Here is a 21,442-nt window from a genome sequence, read left to right on the forward strand (position 1 = left end):
TGAAAATGCATGCAATTGGCTATCTCTCAGAATCCCGTCCAACAACTCACAGACTACTGATGTCAGGCTCACCGGTCCAGAGTTCCCTGTGTTGTTGAGTAACTGTTTTCTTTTCTACTGCCTCTCCTCCATTGGTGACAGCAAATTATTGGTGCAACCAGTTTGATGATATGGCCAATGATATAGGTCGCATATTAGGTCAGGGTCGTCCTAGGAAGAAGTCATGTAGATTTCCTTCATCTGTTAAAATAACAAATTCATGATGGAAGCAAAGTTCCTCAAGCTATGATGGAAAAATGAATGACAAACAGTATAAAAATTACAAAAATGTACATTGATATTTCCATTTCTAAAAATAATGAGGAGCACAATCATATGCAGACACACACACAGATACATACACAGACAGGCATATATAACCACACTCAAACACACGCACAGACATACACACACAGACATACTCAAACACATACATGCAGATGTACACACACAGACACACTCAAATACACAAAAGTGCAGACACCCAAAAACATGGACACACAGACGCACGTGCACATGTAAATACAAACACTAACACAGACAAATGCATGCACCATAGTTCGTAAAACATTAGAGCAGAAAAAAGGCCATTTGGCCCATCCAGTCTACTGAACTATTGATCATGGATGACATGTTTTTCAAGCCAGTTCTACTACCCTCTCATAACAATCCTTGAGCCCATCTTTAAAAATAACTTTCTAGTTATATCCTAAAGATGCTAAGATGTGTATGTGTCTGAGCGTGTGTGTGTATGTCTCTTTGTGGGTCTATGTGTGTCTGTGTGCATGTGTTGTCTGTGTGTGTGTGTCTGTCAGTGTGCATGTGTCTGTGTGTCTCTGTGTGCATGTCTTTGTGTGTGTGTATCTGTGCATGTGTATCTGTGCGCGTGTGTCTCTCTTTGTGTGTGTCTGGGTGCGTGTGTCTGTGTATGTGTCTGTGTATGTTTGCCTAATAGCAGGAGACAGCATTATCGCCGAGGGGTGTTTTTCAGACTGGAGGCCTGTTGTTATGGACCAGGCCAGACCACTCAAAATTTTCTTAACCAGTCTGCGCATAACATAACTTTGTAATTTGTTTCAGTAAGTGCACATTGAAAATTATCAGGTTTTAAACCAGCCAAAAAAACTTGCAGAACTACACAATGAACCACAAAGAACAGAATAAAGAACCTCTACAGAACTCAACTTATTCAAACTCGACTTAATTAGCTGTTCTGGAAGCACTCATCCATCCCAATAAGCAAACCCCCATTAAGAACAGTGCAAATGGAACAGATGCTTACAGGCTGAAGCTCGAAGGGCAGAAGGAGAGAGAGAGAGAGAGAGCGAGAGAGAGAGCCTGTCCATACAGCTAAACTACAAACTGGTTCTGGACTTAACTGCTCACATAGAGAGCTGGCCACTCCCCTTTCATTATACTTTTAATCACAAAACTGCTTAATCTCTGAACCAAACCTTGGAGCCGGGAACAATTTACGACCGCTCTGAAAAGAAAATTAAGGACACAGTATCTTTGAGCAAAGGAAGCTTTTAGAGAAAAGGGACCAGTTTTGTGACACTATGCGCAGTGGTGTTCCACAAGGACTTGTGCTCAATCCATTTTTGTTTGACATTTAGACAAATGATTCAGATGAGAATTATAGAAGGCGTGGTTAGAAAGATTGTGGATGAAACCAAGTTTGGCTATGTAGTGGACAATGAAGATTACACAGGGACCTACATAAAATGGCTTGATGAATCTTAGAGTTGTACAGCACGGAAGCAAACACTTTTGACCAACTCGTCCATGACATCTGATTTCTGAAATTAATCATGCCCTATTTGGGGCGGTGCAGTGGCTCAGTGCTACTGACTCACAGTACCAGGGACCTGTGTTTGATTGCTGGATCAGGTGACTGTGTGGAGTTTGCACATCCTCACTGTGTCTGCGTGGGATTCCTCCCACAGTCCAAAGTTGTGCAGGTCATGTGAATGAGCCATGCAAAGTTGCACATTATGTCAGGTGCATTAGTTAGGGGTAAACGTGGTGAGATGGTTCTGGGTGGGTAACTCTTCAGAGGGTTGGTGTGGACTTGTGCTCCACTGTAGCTAATCTAATCTATTTGCCAGCGATTGGCCCATATCACTCTAAATCCTTCCTATTAATCTACCCATCTGTGTGATTTTTAAATGTTGTAATTGTACCAACCTCCACCACTTCGTCCGGCAGTTCATTTCCACTTTCTGAGTTAAAAAGTTGCCTCGAGGTCACTTTAAAATCTTTTCCCTCTCACATTAAATCTATGCCTACTAATTTTGACTTCCAAGCATGGGGAAAAGATCTTGACTACTCACCCCCTATCCCTGCATTTCATGAATGTATAAACATCTAGAAGATGCAAATGTTCCTCCCAGCCAGGTTCTGTGCTTTCAGTCATCCGGGTCTTAAATTCTGAAATTCAATACCGACACCTCTTCCATCGTGATCAAACAACAATTTTAAAATAATTTTAGTCAACGCGTTCAACATATTATCACACACGTCTCGTAGGATTAGAACCTAGAACTTTGGGGGCCAGAGTTAGGGACACTACCACCACTCCACAATAGCCCCAAAAGTCGCGAGATTATTCTCCTGTGTGTTTGTTCATCAGCCTGTTCTGACAAGCTGCACCAGAATCTAGACCGTCTGGTCTCGAGCTAGGGACACTATCAGAGAAGTTCAGGAATTGGAATAGAATCCAGAGCTCTGCCTCAGAGGCAGGGATACTACTGACTACACAAGATCTAAACCATGCCCAAATTTTTAACTTTAAATGTCAGCTTTCAGATCGGTATGGATTCATTGAAATCTGGTTCACTTTACTGACTTACCCAGTTAAAATACTTAATTTGTTAAAAAATGCAAAAACAATAAACCTCCCTCAACTGTAGGATATCGAGTTTACGTGCTCTGCCATCGAGATAAACTATGAACATCTTTTATTTCCAGTATTATTTTCATTTTATCTCCAGTTTAAATGGCTATTACCTGTAGTCTGCAATATGAGGGAATGAAATCCTGTAGACACACACTGCACTGTGAAGGAACTCGAATAGATATCAACACTGAACATCAGAGTCAAAGACAGAGCATACTTACTGGCCTGAAACACCCATCGCTGTTTCCCACCTGTAACGTGTGACTACCTTCTTCCTGAAACCATTTCATTATACAGGACAACTGATTACTTTCCAGCCTTTCTTCCCCAGTGTTATCACTCACTGGGCTAAAGAATTGTAGATGGAGTTTAATGTTGATAAATGCAAGGTATTGTAATTTGGTAAAACAAAATAATAAAACAATTATACAATTTAATGTTGAGTCATTGCTCGTGTTGTAGAACAGAGCAACCTCGGGTTTCGGGCATAATTCTTTGAAGTTTGCTTCATATGTAGACAGGGTGGTTATGAAGGTGTTTCACTTGTTGGCCTTCATTATAAAGACATAGAGTCATAGAGGTGAACTGCACGAAAACAGACCCTCTGGTGCAACTTCTCCATGTCGACCAGATACCCTAACCTAATCTTGTCAATTTTGCCAACACTTGCCTGTGTCCCTCTGAACCCTTCGTATTAATATACTTATCCAGATGTCTTTTAAATACTTTAATTTGACCAACCTCTGGCAACTCATTCCATACACATACAACCCTATATGCATAAAAATTGCCCCGAGGTCCCTTAAAATTTTTTCCCCTCTCATCCTCAACCTGTGCCCTCTCGTTGTGGACTCGTCACCCCGGTGCAAAGACATTATCTATTTATCTTATGCATGCCTCTCATGATTTTATAAACTTCTGTATTTCATCTTTTAGCCTCTAATGACTCAGAGAAAACAGCCCCAGCCTATTCCGGCTCTCCCTGCAGCTCAAATCGTCCAGCCCTTGCAAATCTTTTCTGAACCCTTCCGAATATCTCAACATCTTTCCGATAGGAATGAGACAAGGATTGTACACAGTATTCAAAAAGTGGCCTAACCAATGTGCTGCACAGCCACAAAATGACCTCCCAACTCTTGTACTCAGTCGTTTGAACAATAAAGGAAAGCATATTAAGCACCTACTTCACTATCCTATCTACCTGCAACTCTACTTTCAAGGAGATATGAACCTGTACGCCAAGGTCTCTTTATTGAGCAACACTCCCCAGCACTTAAAATGAAGTGTATAAGTCATGCTCTGATTTGCTTTTCAAAAACGTAGCACCTCGCATTTATCGAATTATATCTCCATCTGCTACTCCTCAGTCCATTGGCACATCTGATCAAGATTCCATTTTAATCTGTGTTAAAGTTCTTAACTGTTCACTGCACCTCTAATTTGGGTGTCATCTGCAAATTTACTAGCTAAAGCTCCTGTGTTCACGTCCAAATCATTTATATAAATGACGAATAGCAGTGGACAGTCCTTTGAGTACAGGAGTTGGGCGTTATGTTCTGGTTGCACAAGACTTTCCTGAGGCGTTCCTGGAACACTGTGTGCAGTTCTGGTTGCCCGTTATAGAGAGAACATTATCAAGTTCGGGAGAGTTCAGAAGACGTTTATCAGGATATTGCTGGCAATGGAGTATTTGAACAGGATCAACAGACTCAGACATTTTCGACTGGAGCGTAGGAGGCTGAGAAATAACCTTGTACAGGTTTATAATCTCATGAAAGGTATCGATAATGTTGAATGTTAGGTCTCTTTTCCTTCGAGTCAGGGATTGTTTTAAGATAAGAGGAGGAAGTCTCTTAAAAGACATTGCATCATAGAGCTGTATAGCATGGAAACAGACCCTTTGGTCCAACGTGTCCATGCCAACCAGATAGCCAAAATTATTCTCCTCCCATTTACCGGCATTTGGTCAATTTCCGTCTAAACCCTTCCCATTCATCTGTCCATCCAGATGCCTATTAAATGTTGTAATTGTGTCAGCCTCAATACCTTCCTCTGGAGGCTCATTACACACGGACCATCCTCTGCATGAAGACGTTGCCCATTAGAACTCTTTAATGTCTTTCCCATCCCACCATAAACCTTTGCCATCTAGTTTTTTTTTAACTCCACTATCCTAGGGAAAAGACCTTGGCTATTCACGCTATCGGTTGCACCCATGATTTTACTAACCTCTAATATCAACCCTCATCCTCTGATTCTCCAGGGAAAACAGGCTTAGCCTATCCAGCCTCTCCCTGTAACTCAAAACCTCCAACCATGGCAATCTCAGCGTAAACCCTTCTTGGACCCTTTCAAGTTTGATAAGATGCTTCCTAAGAGTAGGGAGATCAGAAGTGCATCCAGTATTTCAAAAGTGGCCTAACCAATGTCCTGTACAATCGCAATCCAGTCTCCTAACGCATATACACAATGCACTGACCAATAACATATCAAAAATATTTTCTTCACAGTCCTATCTACCTGCAAATCCACTTTCAAAGAACTATAAACATGTGCTCTGAGGTCATTTTGTTCAGCAACACTCCCCAGGTCTTTCCCAGTATGTGTATAAGTCCTGCCCAGATATGCCTTTCCAATATGCAGCATCTCACATTTATCTAAATTAAACTCTGCCACTCCTCGGTCCATTGACCCATCTGATTAAGATCCCGTCGTAATCTGAGATAACATTCTTTGCTGGCCACGACACCTCCATTTTTGGTGTCACTTGCAGACTTACTAACTGTCCTATGTTCATATCGTAATCATTTATATTAATGACGAAAAGTAATGGACCCAGCACCGATCCGTGTGGCACTCTACTGGTCACAGGCCTCCAGTCTGCAAAAAAACTCTCCACCACCACCCTCTGTCCTCTACCTTTGAGCCAGTTCTCTATCCAACTGGCTAATTCTCCCTGTATTCCATATGATCTAATCTTGCTAACCAGTCTCCATGGGGAACTATGTCAAATGCCGAACTGAAGTCCATATAGATCACATCCAGCGATTTGACGTTAACAATCATCTCCCTTAATTCTCAACAAAAAAAAAACAAATTAGTGAGACATGATTATCCACGCACAACCCCATTTCACTGTCCAGACAAAGGGCTTTTGCCCAGAACGTCGATTTTCCTGCTCGTCAGATGCTGTGCATTTCCACTACCACTCTCATCTAGACTCTGATCTCCAGCATCAGCAGTCCTCACTTTTTCCTATCCCTAATCAGTCCTTGCCTTTCCAAATGCATGAAAATCCTGTAGCTCATGATTCTCTCCAACATTGTGCCCACCTCTGATGTCAGGATCCCCAATCTATAGTTCTTCGCTTTTTCTTTCCATTTTAATAGAAAAACTTTACTCAAACTCATGACTTCCAGCATCTCACCTGTGGCAATTGATGAAAACCACATCTCAGCAAGGGACCCAGCAATCACTTCCTTAGCTTCCTACAAATTTATTGGGTCCACCTGATCAGGACCGGTGAGGTGATTCTTTTTTTAGACAGCATGTGGTTCGTGTAGGGAAGGAACTTCCTGAGGAAGTGATGGATATTGGGTAAAGTTATAGTATTTAAAACGCATTTGGTTAATTACAAGAATAAGAGAGCACTTGGACAAATCTGGGCCCAGCGCAGGCAGGTGAGAATAACTTAGCTTGGAATTATGGTCAGCATGGACTGTATGAGCCGATAGGCCTGTTTGCAAATACCGTGTATAACCCGATGAGTTTGTGTGTGTTTGTATGTCCAAGTATGTATCTGCATATTTCTGTTCGTGTTTGTCTATTCCTGTGTGTCTACATATGCCTCTGTTAATCACTGTGAGCACGTCCATCTCTCTGTGCTTGTTACATGTGTTCCTGCCTTAGTGTGTGGATCTCTGTCTCTGCATCTCTCTGCAATGGGAACTCTTCCTGTTTTTGGTGTGAATCACTGAAACGGGGTCAAAATCACTCTCCCTTCCTCTCCCTTTCCCACTTTTCTTTAAAATGATACAAGCCCACACTCTTCCGGTCTGGTTTAGGTCTTTTCAATCCTTTCTCACATGTAAGGTTACTTGTAAGAATAAAACATTAATAATTCCAAGTTACAGGAAGTGCATTAAAATTTATCTCATCGCCTTGGAAAGTGACTCACTCGGAATTGCTTGGATATAATTGCAATGGAAATATGCTTTAATGTGTAAACTGTGTGTTGGAAATACTACCCAGTGAAAAACATTTCCACATTGCAGAAACAGCGCAGATATTTCTCCACATGAACATGTTCCACTCTGAGGGCCTAAGGTCAATGACAATCCTCTCCAAACCAACCTAGTCTGTGCATGTGCGTGTGTGTATGTTCACCCGTGAGTGTGTGTGTGTGTGTTTGGTGCAATCAAAATTCATGTTGGATTGTGCTGTGAACTGCTGCCCTCTGTCTCTCCCTCCCAGACTGAATCCCTAATCTTTTACACACTTCATCACCACGATTACAGTGGGGTGGGGGTGCAACAGAGGTTGACAACAACAGAAATCTCCGCAGCTCTGGAAGCATCTTTGGACAAAAATGAAAGTTTACATTTTACATTGAGTGGTCCTTACTCAGTACACATATCGGGGGATATTACATTACTTTAAATACCACAGAGACTGTCAGACCCGCCCCACACACATACTCACACGAATACAGACACATAGAGGCACTCACTATGCATTGTCAGTAATACAGACATGGAGAGTGTGTCAATATTTCACTCCCTCTGTCTGGTGTGTGTCAGTATTTTTGGGTGGAATCTGACTGTAGGACAATTTCAATATTTTCAGATACCAAACCTGAAAGAATTGTGAAGTTTGTTGAGGACGGTGTGGAACTTCAACAGGAAAGCTATAAATTGGTGTAGTGTTCAGGTGTATGGCAGATGAGGATCAATGCAGCGCAGTGCGGTGGTGCTCTTTCGTAGGAAGGACATTGAAAGATAATATAAAACAGGTTGTACCATTATAAAGGAGGTGCAGGGACAGAGGGGCCAGGATGTATATGAGAACAATTCATTTAAGATGTCAGGACAAGTGGGAGAGCAGTAAATTTCACAGATTAATTTCAGTATTTGAGCTGTTTACAGGAGGAGTTGGAGGAGGGAGTCTCCGTGCCCCCTTCCTGGGAGGTGGTGGTGACGATTTGTTGTGAACCCAATCTCCTGCCCACCGAGACCGTGGGGATTCCATTTGTACCAGCTCGACACAAAAGGGAGATGGCATCAGGGCCACGGCTTCTATGTTGCGCCGGGGGGAAACGGAGTTACCAGTGGGTTTAAAGTGAGAATTGCCCTTCACTCAACATTGCTCCTTACTCGGTCGCTGGGATGTGGATGTTTAAGAATCTCCACACGAGGCATCCCCGTCCTCTCTGGCGCATAACAGGGTCCTTTCTACATGGCGGGGGGAGGGGGTTGAGAAAATGGATATCGGGCACTCCACCACCCAGCTTGGCCCTTTCTGTCCTACTCCAAGGCTGTTTCTCCTGGAATGGGAGAAAGGTGGGGAGGGAGGGAGGGTGGGAGTGGGTACCCCTGCTGTTAATGCTGGTGTAGGTGGGAGGAGATATGGTGAGTTGTCTGGAGGGAGTCAGTCCACAATGTTGTATCCATGCAAAGTTATTGGTGTGTGTGGGGGAGTGGGGAATAATGGAGAGAGAGAGAGAGAGGGAAGGTGCTGCAAGCAGCAGTGAGAGGCGTGGAGCATGAACGTTTTTCTGGATCACTGCTGTAACAGATATACAGTGAGTGTGAGGGAGAAGAGAGAAAACGGTGAGCCTTACCCTGACAGAGCGGGGAAGGTTATTGATGCATGCCCTGTATTGCTGGACATTTCTTCAGACCGCAGATTCTGCACTGAGCTGGGTGGTGAGCTCAGACCACACTCTGTGGGTCTGATAGTGTGACCCTTTTTGGGAAGAGAATGGTCCCCCTCTGTACTACCCAATCCACCAGGACCTCCGTGCCCCTGTCGACAAACTGTGGTGTAATTGCACCTTATCTGCCATGCTCGGGGTAAACTGTACAACCAGCACCGAAATCAAAAAAGCTCAACTGTGTGCCCACTGGCCTTTTAAAGATGGCACCAGTACCAGTGATCACGGAATACCCAGGGGCATCAGTGAGATGGTGAGTACCTCCAGCCGTGATTGGTAGGAGAATAGGGCTGGCATTGAATGAGAGGGGCACCATGGTGTGAGGGAGGTAGTTAATGAGGTGAGTTCCATAAGGTTGCACCAGGAAATTAGCTCGACCTTGTGCAGACAATCCCTCTCTCACACTCAATGAAAATGGCACTGAGGTAAATTATGGTTTGATCCAGCTCAATGAGACACGATTGAGTCCAATCCCAGTTATAACGCTGCAGCTGCTTAACCAATGCTCTCCATCACAGAGAAGGAGCTCAACGTCACCTTCCCCTTGGGAAATATGGCAGGGCAGGTGTCTGAGGTATCAGTGGGGAAGCACTTTATGACAGATAATCATAATTCTATTAGTTTTAAAATAGAGATGGAAAAGGATGAACTGGGTCTAAAAGGTTACGCTCTAACTTCGAGGAAGGCCAATTTTGATGATATTAGCAAAATCTTCCAAACTGGATTGGAACATATATTTGCAGTTACGGGGCCAGCTGAGAAGAGGTAAGCCTTCAACAACGAGATGTCGAAATCACAGAGCCAGTCTGTCCCTGTTAAGGTGAAGGGCAAAGCTGATAGGTGTAAGGAATGCTGGAGGACGGGATAAATTGAGTGTCTGGTCATGGATAAGAGGGAAGCATATGTCAGTTAGAGAGAGCACGTGTCAAGGTTTTTTTCAGTGCTCATTCACGGGTTGAGGGTATCACTGGTTGGGCCTGCATTCTTTACCCATTACTAATTGCCCAGCGGGCAGTTACGAGTCACAGTTCAACTCTCCCTCCCACTCTGTCGAGGACATGGAGGTCCTGGGCCTCCTTCACCGCCACTCCCTCACCACCAGACGCCTGGAGAAAGAAAGCCTCATCTTCCGCCTCAGAACACATCAACCCCAGGGCATCAATGAGGACTTCAACAGTTTCATCATTTCCCTTTCCCCCACCTCATCCAAGTTCTAAACTTCCAGCTCAGCACTGTCCCCGTGACTTGTCCTGACTTGTCCAACCTGCCGATCTTCTTTTCAACCTATCCACTCCACCCTCCCTCCGCCGCCGACCAATCACCTTCATCCCCTCCCCCACTCACCTGTTGTACTCTATGCTACTTTCTCCCCATCTCCACCCTCCTCTAACTTATCTCTCCACGCTTCAGGCTCTCTGCCTTTATTCCTGATGAAGAGCGTTTGCCCGAAACATCGATTTTACTGCTCCTCGGTTGCTGCCTGAACTGCTGTGATCTTCCAGCACCACTAATCGAGTTATGAGTCACACACATTGTTTTCGGTCTGAAGTCACATGTAACCCAGACCTGGTAAGGAGGACCTTTGCTTCCTTCAAAGCCATCAGCGAACCTGATGGGTTTTTCCAAAAATCAAAAATGGATTCATCACTTTTCAACATGTCAAGATTTATTTCCAAAATTCTTTAGCTTGCATATCCTTCTGCACAGCCAATACTGACGCACGATGCTTGTTTGGAATCGCATCCATCTCCTGCGGTTTTGCACATCGGCAATTTTGCTACAAGGGTTAGTGCTGGCTCCACTGTTTTTCACTGTTGACATAAATCATTTGGATTTGATCATTGCAGCAATAGTTGCTAAGATTGCAGATGAAACCAAAAATGATGGTGTAGTGGACAGCAAAGAAGGTTTACCTCAGAGTACAATGGAATCTTGATCAGATGGGCAGATGGGCTGACAATGGGAAGGTGGTTTTTAATCTAGATAAATGGGAGGGTTCTGCATTTTGGAAATGCAAATCAGGGCAGGACATGTACACTTCATGCTAACGTCCTGAGGAGTGTTGCTGAACAAAGAGACCTTGGAATGCAGGTTCATAGTTTCTTGAAAGTAGAGTCGCAGTTAGGTAGGATAGTGAAGAAGGCATTTGGTATGCTTGCCTTTATTGGCCAGTGCTTTGACTATATGAATTGGGTTGTCATGTTGCTGCTGTACAGTACATTACTTTGGCCACTTTTGGTGTACTGCATTCAATTCTGGTCTCCTTCCTTTAGGAAATATATTTTGAAACTTGAAGGGAGTCAGTAAAGATTTCCAAGTATGTTGCCAGGATTGGATCTATAGGGAGAGTGCGAGTAGATTGGGTTCTCACAAACTTTGATGATTGGGTTATTTAATTCCTGTAGTGTGAGGAGCATGTATAGTGTGCATAGCTAAGGTCTTTTTCCCCAAAACTAGAGACCATGGATTTCCGATGAGAGGGAAAAGATTTAAAAATGACCTAAGGAGCAACTTTTTCCCACAGAGGGTGGTGCATGCGTGGAATGAGCTGCCAAAGGAGATGGTGGAGGATTTTTACAATTATGACGACTAAATGATATTTGGATGGGTACATGAAGAGGAAGGGTTTACATCAATATTGGCCAAATGCGATTAGTTTAATTTAGGATATCCCATCAGCATGGACGAGTTAGACTGAAGCGTCTTATTCTGTGCTGTACATCTCCGAGACTCTGACTCTATCTGACCTTGCACCAATATCGTATTAATTCAACATTCCCGGACATGCTAACCTATGTTGCTAGATATGATCGAAATGTCTTCATTTCAGCATTCTGAAACCTGCAAACACATCCTTCCATAACACTGACTCAGACTCTCTCTCCCTCTGTCTATTTCCCAAATCCGTCCCATTTGTTGGTGTTTAAACTGCTTCCCCACCATCTAGTTTTAATTGTCCAGTTTCAATGTGAATAACTGTCCTATATCTTTTCCTGCCCTTGAATGTTGTTCACTCAAGAGCATCAGCTTCCAACACTAAGAAGCTTAGAAACAGTGTTCAAAAAAGCATTGCTTGTGTTTTCCTTGACTTTCCAGTGTCCTGCCCTGTGTTCCATGTTGGATAATGGGGTTTTAACAGTTTCGAGGCACACCTTTGTGCCTATTCGTTGAACGCCTGTGTTAATCACTCTCTGCTGTTCATGTGCTCAGTAACATGAGGAATCCTCACAACTGTTAGCGATTCAGACCAGGTTTCTCATTTACCTTTGACTGACATTTGACTTAACTCTATTTTTTGTACGTTCGTGGAAATGCTGGGGATGGTTTCCTGGAGGCTGTGTTTTAAGCTGCTGTTTCAGAAAATTCAGGACGACCAGAGGCTTTGGTGATCCAACTCTGGACGAAACATGGTTACTGTAGTTACAGCATCTGGATCTGCAACATGACCAACAAATGGAGCGAGGCTGCAGAGAGGGGAATCTCTGTAAACCGGAATGAGGGAATTACAATCAGATCAGCCATGGTTTTGAAGAACGTTGGAGCAGGATTGAATGGCTCGTTGTGCAAATTATTCAGATATTTCTGTTACTACCAAGCCAATTCCTCTTCTCTCCCAGTGTCTCACAGTGGTGATAGTGAGTCACCTCCTCCTGTTCCTGGGGAACAGAAATCTGGGCCTCACTAGCTTTCAGATTTCCCTGTATCGCAGTCTCGAGCAGTTGAGTGACTCCGCCTGTGCCTGTGTCCCAGTCTCGAACAGTTGAAAGACTGCCTCCTGTTCCTCTGTCCCAGTCTCAAGCAGTTGAGTGACTACCTCCTGTTTCTCCCTTTTCCTGAGCAGCAGTTTGAATGCTCTGAATGATGTCACAAGGTTAAGAAAGGACTTAATAACAGGTAATTTCAAACTTGGAGCAGCATTACACAAAGGTATCTAGAAACGTCTCCACCAAACATTTTATGCAGCTCGTCTGTTATTTTATTACTGTCTCCTTTTATAAACAGGGTGAATCATATACAACAGTGCAGTGTTCCGACAATACTCCCATATATAGGGAAGACAGATTAAAAAGATTGAAAGATTTATGATCTATCCCTCAGCAACTCTGATCCATTCCATCCAAACCGAGTAAATGTTCCCTTTCATTGTGTTATGTAAAATGATGTAAGGAACTGTTAACTGAACCTGTTTGTCTGGTGACTGTGACTAATGTCAGTCTCCATGGATTCTAATTATCCCAGTGGACAGTTTCCATCTTTTAATGATAAAAGGGCTCGATTCAATATGTTATTCCATAGTATGGGCGGGAGCACCACCGATAGCACGAACAGGGATTGGCTGCTCCAGAGAGAGGGAGAAATCAGAAACTGAGAACATTCGACTGGAATATTCCAACAACGGATCAGAATTTGAGAACAATAGATTGGAAAGTTCCAACAATGGGCAGGGGTTCATCCTATTATGTTTGGAGTTTTTCTACATATTATTGGTGACCGTTATCATCGCGGATCAGATATGTACTTTACATTATTCAATGTGTTTATTATCCTATCCTGGCTATTGTTGGTGTCCTTGGTAAGTTTCACTGTCGATATATTATTTGCATTAACCATGTGCTACTGTATTACTGTTCTTATCATTTACTCTACTCTGTAAGTATTCACGCTCCAAACCACAACAAGCAACATTGTTCATTCTTTATCTCCTTCTTTAGTTCTGCCACTGTGCATTGTTGGTTGACCTATTCACTTTCAGGTATGAACCAGGATTCATTGCATCACTGCCCTTGCTATTTAAATATTGAGAGCTTGGAGGTCACTTTCTTCTGTTCTGGATGCAAACTCCATTTCCTTCCTCTGACTCCATCTCATCCCTGGTCAATAACTGAGGCTGAAACAAACGAGTCACAACTACGGTGATCCCTTTGGCCACAAGCTGATTACTGACACGATATCCAGTCCATTCCTAATTTTAACTATTGTCACCTGCAGAATATTCTTCACTGGTTCATCCCATCTACTGTTTGAACCTTCAGCTATGAAACACAATCTTAATAAAGCCAATAATCTGCTGTTGCTTAACCAAATCTGAGTCGGTATTCCATGGCTTGTATCTAAACGCAGACCAAAATCCCATCATTCCTGTACGGATTGCTTTATATTGTTGTTGGGTCTGGCAATGCCTTTACTTTAATATTCACAAGCACGTCGTCACCTCTGTCTCTAACACGGTCCTCATTCTCCCTCGGTTAATGACTCAAAACCCTGTCAGTTGTTCACATTTAAACTGGTTTCCTCTATGTCTATTCTCTCTCAAATAATAATTTTCATGTCTACTGTCACCAACACACACACACACACACACACACACACACACACACACACGCACACACACACACACAATCTCTTACCTTCGATTTCGGCAATGGAGATACTGTGCCATACATTTGTGGGAGTTCATTTACTGTCACTTACTGCATGGGTTACGCATCTTCCCGTGCAAGACATTTCTGTAGTGCAAGTACAGTAGAAATATACTGGCAAAGGTTTGCAATGGTCCCCATGCTGGGCAGGTAGTCCAGTTTATAGAGTAGTCCAGTAGCATGGTTTGCCCAGCTCTCCATGCTGGCTGGTGCCTTTTCCCAGTTTATGGTGTCTTGGATAGTTCTGTGAGGCAGATTCACAATTTGATGTAACGAACCATTTCAACTGAGCTGGCAATAATTTTTTTGAATGCTCCTATTCTTGTGATTGGACCCACCGTTGTCTCACTTCTCCAGTTACTCCCACTCCCCTGTCTCCTTATCCATATTTTCAAAACATGTTATCAGTTAATTAACTGTTTGTTTTTCTGTATCTTTCCCTGGTGTTGTTTTTTCACTCCCGAGTGTATCGAGTGCTGGCATTGTGAATCTCAGAAAAAATGCAATCGTATGTGGCAGGCTGTTGCTCCAAGTTGGAAAGGGGGTTCCAGCAGCTTTGAGATACGTCTTTGAAACTTGGTCTGTGCCTGACCTCTGAAGGCATGTGTTTGTCCCTCTCAGTTGATTGTACAGTCCATACCATGAGGAAACCCCTCGAGTATTATTGTCAAGGAACAGGAGCTGAGGGGCATCTGACTGCCTCCTGTCATGGAAAGGTTAGTGGAGGTGATGGAGATGGTTTACTGGAGGTTATGCTGTGAGCTGCCTTAGACATTCAGGGAGACCTGAGGATTTGGTGAACCAACTCTGGATGGAGCATGGGGACTGTAGTTACAGCATCTGGGTCTGCAACATGAACAACAAGTGGAGCAGAGGCTGCAGAGAGGGGGAGATCTGGAACCACAGAGTGTTTGTGGGGAAAGGGATCTGCCAAAACTGCCTGTGTTTTAACGAGGAGACACACATCCTTTCCCTCTCCCCTTTAAAAACACCCATGCGAATTCACCCTCTACTTCCCGCACACAAACAAATTCCCCCTCTCTCACATGCACACACACACTCTCCCCTCTCTCACATGCACGGATACCCTCTCTCTCCCTCCCAAAGACACGCCTACTCCCCCTCACTCTCTCACAAACACACACACTGTCTCTCCCTCCCACAGGCACTCCACCTTGTTTTCAATCACACATTCGCAATTGCGCGAAAATACACACACACATATACATCTAATATGTAAGATGAGTTTTCATTTGCCCGTTTGCATTTCCAGATGCATTATATTTTTTCAAAAAAAATACAATTTGTAGACAGTCAGTCAATATGATATTTTATTAACTCCTACTTTGGAAATAAACCTAGTCTGATTCCAGGTGAAGACATATACAGACTTCAATCTAGACCGCATGCCTAAAATACGATGTCTGACTGGAGGAGTCACCTCCTTTACATCGATAATACCTGAAGGTATCTCCAGGCAGGACTGAAAGAAACTCTGGATTTGCATATTCATCAATCAAAATCTGCATCTCCATTCTAACCGATGAAAGATTTAGCAGCCATCTTACATGTGATCAATTCATGTGCATGTGTTGTACAAGCCTTTCAAACTTTCCTCATAAATTTTGTGCCTAAGGTTTTCTCTCTCTAACACCTAACGAAGGAGCAGGACAATGAAAGCTTGTCTTTTCAAATTAACCCGTCAGACTATAACCTGGTGCCATATGATTATTGACCTTACTCAACCCAGTCCAAAGCTAGCACCTCCATATCATGGTTTTTTATTGGTTAGCCAAGTTTCTCTCCAAGCAAATAAATTGTCCTAACTCATGTGCTCTTGTCTTGCATGTTGATCTTTCGTCAAGCATTGCCTTCTTGAAGTCCAGATATAATACATCTTTCAGATCCCCGTTATTCAACTTGTTTGTAACACGTTTTAATTTTAAAAAGTTAGGAAAATCATTCAAACATGATTTATCCTTAATACAATCATGTCGACTTTGATGTGTCGTGGTTTGACTTTCAAAGTCTCCTATTGTTAATTCCTTAATAACAGATTCGAACAATTTGTCTTCAATCGTTTGCTCATACCTTTCCATTCCCGATTTAAGTTGGTTATTCGAAGTTCTTCCCTTTCCATAACCTCGACAATCCATTTCAATTCCTGTGAAATAGGCACGAGGCTGTAAAAGATCGGCTCCAATTGCTGTGTAAGAGACATGGGTGGCTGAATGGATTCATTCTGTTCCTGCTTTGCAGGCACGATGGGCTGAATGTCCTCCTGGTGTTCCTATTATAGCTTCGATGTCTTGCATGTCCTGTGCCTGCTCCTGACCAAGACCCTCAAGATATAATTGCCCTCATCCTGTTGCACAATGACAAGTTTGGAGACTTATGGAATCTCCCTGCTGTTATGCCACATTTCGAGTGTTGAATTGAGCAGGCAGTTGCGTTGTCCACAGTGGGTAGCTCAGTGGTTAGCACTGCTGCCTCCCAGCACCAGAGATCTGGGTTCAATTTCAGTCTCGGGTCACTGTTTGTGTGGATTATGCACATTCTCCCTGTGCCTGCAAGGGGTGTCTGTCGCGTACTACAGTTTCCTCCCACAGTCCCCAGATGTTCCAGTTCGGTGCATTAGTCATGGAAAATGGTAGGTTGCAGAGATTGGGTTGGGAAGGGGGTTGGAGAGTGGGGTTTGAATGGGATGGCCTTCGGAGGATCAGCGTGGAGTCTATGGGTCAAATGTTCTGCTTCCACACTGTAGGGATTCTATGATTAACACCTTCATTGCAGAAATCAGTTGAGGGAATAATATCTGAGTTAATACCAATACCCTTTCTTAGTGAGGAGATTAAATCTGTGCACATTACTCCAGATGTGATCTCACTAAGACCCTGTACAGCAGCAGCCTCACTTTACCAGCTTGTTGTTAGGTTCCCACTCAGGTTAGAGCAGGCTCAGCTGTCACGGGAATACACAATTTTGTTGAAAATGAATGGCGTGCTGACCTTCATATCAGGTTGATTTGAATCCAGGAGTAAGGGTGTCTTACTGCAGCTGTACAGGCCCTTGGTGAGACCCCATCTTTAACATTGTGCAGTATTGTGTGCAGTTTTGGTCTTCATACCTAATATAGGACAAACCTGACATTGAGGGAGAGCCGCGAAGGATGAACAGACTGATCTCTGGGATGACAGGCTTGTTTTGGGAACAGAGTTTGGGGCAAATGGGCCTGTATTCCATGAGGTTTAGGAAAATGGGTGAACTATATAAAACTCTGACATGGCGAGACAGATTGGAAGCAGGGATGATAATTCCCCTGGGTGGGATGTCCAAAACACGGGCTCACAGTGTTGGGTATAGACAGGCTAAACTGCGTTGAGATGAGACTAAATGTATGCACTCAGAAACTGGTGAACTTGGGGGATTATTTCCCTGATCAGGCTGTGAAAGCTAAAGTACTGAATATAAATAAGGATTTCAAGACACAGAAAGGATGGGGAGAGTGCAGGGGTTTGGTGTGGAGATATAGAATCAGAAATAATTACAGATAGTTATCCAATACTGTGGCAGCTATGTTCCTGTGGAACACCGTATTATAGAAAACGGTGCAATATAAATAATGTGGCCAATGGGAAACAGAGGCTTCGGTGCGAAACCCAAAATTACCAGTAAAAATAAAAAAAAAATAATAGTCGGCCTAACGCAAACAATAGCACAGCCTACATAAATATTTAAACTATATATTGTAATGAGTTAGTGCAGTAAATGCCACACTTCAACACTATAATCACTGACTACAACACTGTAACTTTCACCAAGCTCTTCACCAGAAATCGCATGGGCTCACTGACCATGTGATGAGGAATTCCAGTTCTCTCCAAGATATTCCCCTCCCGTTTTGAAATAAAGTTCCTTCTAAACGTAGACCACAAATCCCACATTCAGGCACAGTTTCAAGGCTTGCAGAGCGGATTATATTCCTGCTTTATCTGAACACACTGAGGGTGCATTTGGCAGACAGAGGAATCCTGAGGCTGGGATTTGCTGTTCAGCTGGTGCCAGAAACGGACTCCCATAACAGTGAACGGGAGCTCGCTTTATAATGAAAGGGGCACAATTCACTAATTGTGTTGCAGCGAAATTGCGTTTAATAAACACACCTCATTGGATAACTGCCTGTATATCGAATGGAGGATCAAAATTTATGGACCAGAGCGAATACAGTAGTTCCTATTTTATGTGTTCCGATGATGAAACATGCGAAAGGAAATCTGTGTTGAAAACTGAATTGAAGAGATTTTCACCATGACCTAGAATGGAGGATGCTCAGTGTGTTGAATGACCTACTCCTTTCCGGAATTTCTCGTCCAGTCTGTGGGAAAGCTCTGTAAATGTTGCCACCAGCTCTCAGATGTTAGGAAGGTGGTCTCTGCAGGGTCAATAGGATAGTGTTTCCCGTTCCAATACTGAGGCTGGTGCCAGGTGATCTGTACGGCTTTATCCTTTAAAACCTCGGAGCAGTTTGATACAATAGAGTTTCTTGCTTGGCCGTTTCCGAGACCATTGAAGAGGGTTTCACATGTCTGTGTGTCTGGAGTCACGTTTAGGCCAGACCAGGAAAGCATGGGAGATTCAATTCCTGAAAGGACATTGAGGAAGGAAATTGGTGTTTACAATTGACATTGGCTTCAAGGTCACTGTTAATAACTCCAGAGTTTACATCTCGATATTTTATTAATTATAATGTCCACCGGCTGCCAGAGCATTAGCCTGGTCTCGATTAGTAATCCAGTGATATTTCTACAACAGCACCATCTCCACATGGGGAGCTATCTGAAACCACACTGAGCTGGTTGTTTCTGTGCTGCTTGACAGATCTGCAAGAAAGAACTCCCACCAACGTGACTATCGCGACGGGACCAAGGGCATGGTAAATGGTCAGACTGTTGTTATTCCCTTGTTATGGGATTGGACATAGCTGAGTTCTTTTCCACATTGCTAGGGAGATGACAGAGTTGGAGCTGGAATGAAACAGCTTCCCCAGGGACACGGCTTGTTGTGCAGCACAAATCTTCAGTCCTATTGCTGGAATGGTGTTGGGGCCCATTGCCTTTGTCGTATCTATTGTGTTCAGCTGTTTCTTCATGTCACATACTGCGAATCAGATTGACTAAAGACTGGCATTTGTGAATCTGTGGGCAGCATGGCGAAGGCGAGATGGATCATCAACTCAACACTTCTGGCTGAGGACGGTGCAGATAATACAAGCACGTCTTTTACACTGATGTACAGGGCTGTCCCGTTATTTAGGATGGCGATATTTATGGAGTCCTCTCCTCCAGTGAATTGTTTAATAGTCCATCGACACTTATGTCTGGATGTGGCAGCACTGCACAACTTCGATGTGATCTGTTAGTCTTGGGATCATATCGTCCTCGGTATCAGATACTGGTCCTGCTATTGCAAATGTAACCAGTCTAGCGGTAGCTTTAATGGATTGACATCAGGTTTAGGTACACATGGTTCCCGACCCTATCATGTTCACCCACACTCGTCGCTGAACCATAGATCAGTTTGATGTTAATGGTAGGCTGAGGGATTATCCTGGGGGAAATGTTACGGATTGCAGTTGAATACAATTCTGCTGCTGCTGTGATTCTACCGCACTATATGAATGCCTACTTTGAGCTCCAATATGTTCAATTCATTCTACTAACTATCCCTCAGTTCACACCAGGACCCATTCACCCATCAGCCCTGTACTCAATGTCTTAACCTGGTTTCTGATGTGGTAACACTTCTATTTTCCTATTCTGATTCTGCTGAAGGTCTCTCCCTGGTGTCACGCCTCCAATTTGTGACTTTACTCAAACCCTTAACATATGCATCTCAATCTTTTCCATTTCCCCAATGCCATCTTCTGTGTTTGATGTGAATGTGTTCCCCTCTGTTTCTGTCCCTGACCATGATTAAGAGCTCTGCAGTGACTGTGATGCCAGCCTTTTGCAGTTTCAGATCAAGTAATCTGAGCATCTTGCATTATCGGTCACATCCCAGTGCATTCCGTATGAGACAAAGCGTTTGCGCAGCTTTAACACAAGTCTATGGAACTTGTTCAAAAACAGAAATTGCTGACGAAACTCAGCAGGTCTGGCAGCATCTTGTGGAGTGAAAGCACAGTTAATCTTTCAGGACCAGTAAACCTTCTGCAAAGCTCCCATTTTCTCCAGCAATTTTTGCATTTTCATTTCCAGTATCCATAGTTATTTGTTTAATTGAAAATTTGTTCTGAGCCTATTCATTTCTAGAGAAACTCAACAGGTCTGGCATCATCTGCAGAGACAGAGAAACAGAGTTAGCGTTTCAAGTCCAGTAAGACACTTCTTCAGAACTGAAAAGGATTGGAAAATAAGCTTTATAATCCCTTGACAGACGTGGGGAGTGGGTTGACGGGTAAAAGAGGGCGTGGCAAAAGATAAACATGCTTTTAGTAGTGGTGAACGAGTAGATCATGTGAAATAGCTTTAAATTAAGATGTGAATGGGGAAAAGGGGTTCTCTCTATTAAGTGAAAGATAAAGAAGATGCAACCACACAAGGTCATAGGGAGGCCAGGAGTGAGATTGTACGGAAACTGGTACACAGTTATAATGGGGTCAGACTGTGAAGTTATGAAATTGTACATTAACTCCTACAGGCTGTAACGTACGAAAGTTTAAAGTGAGTTGTTCCTCGAGCTTGGGTTGTGCTGCCTTGGAACATTGCAGCAACCCAGGGCCGAAATGTTAGCATGAGAGCAAAGTAAGCTATTGAAATGAGAAGCAATGAGAAGATCAAGGTTATTTCTACAGGCAGAGTGGGTGTGTTCCTCAAAGAAATCTCTATTTGGTCTCGCCTTTATAAAGAGACTGCATTATGAGCAGCAATGACGGGAGATGTGATTGAAAGGTTACAAGTGAAATGCTGCTTCGCCTGTAAGCTATGCTTGGGGCATTGGACAGTGAGGAGAGAAGACTTGAATGGACAAGTGTTGCAGCTTCTACAATTGCATGGGATGGTGCGATAGGGGAGTGGGGAAACGTTTGGGGTGATGGACGGTGACACAGAGGGTACGGTCGCTGTGAAATATTGACAATGGGCGGGAGGGGGA

Source organism: Chiloscyllium punctatum, chromosome 14 (assembly GCF_047496795.1).
Source record: "Chiloscyllium punctatum isolate Juve2018m chromosome 14, sChiPun1.3, whole genome shotgun sequence".
NCBI classification, from domain to species: domain Eukaryota; kingdom Metazoa; phylum Chordata; class Chondrichthyes; order Orectolobiformes; family Hemiscylliidae; genus Chiloscyllium; species Chiloscyllium punctatum.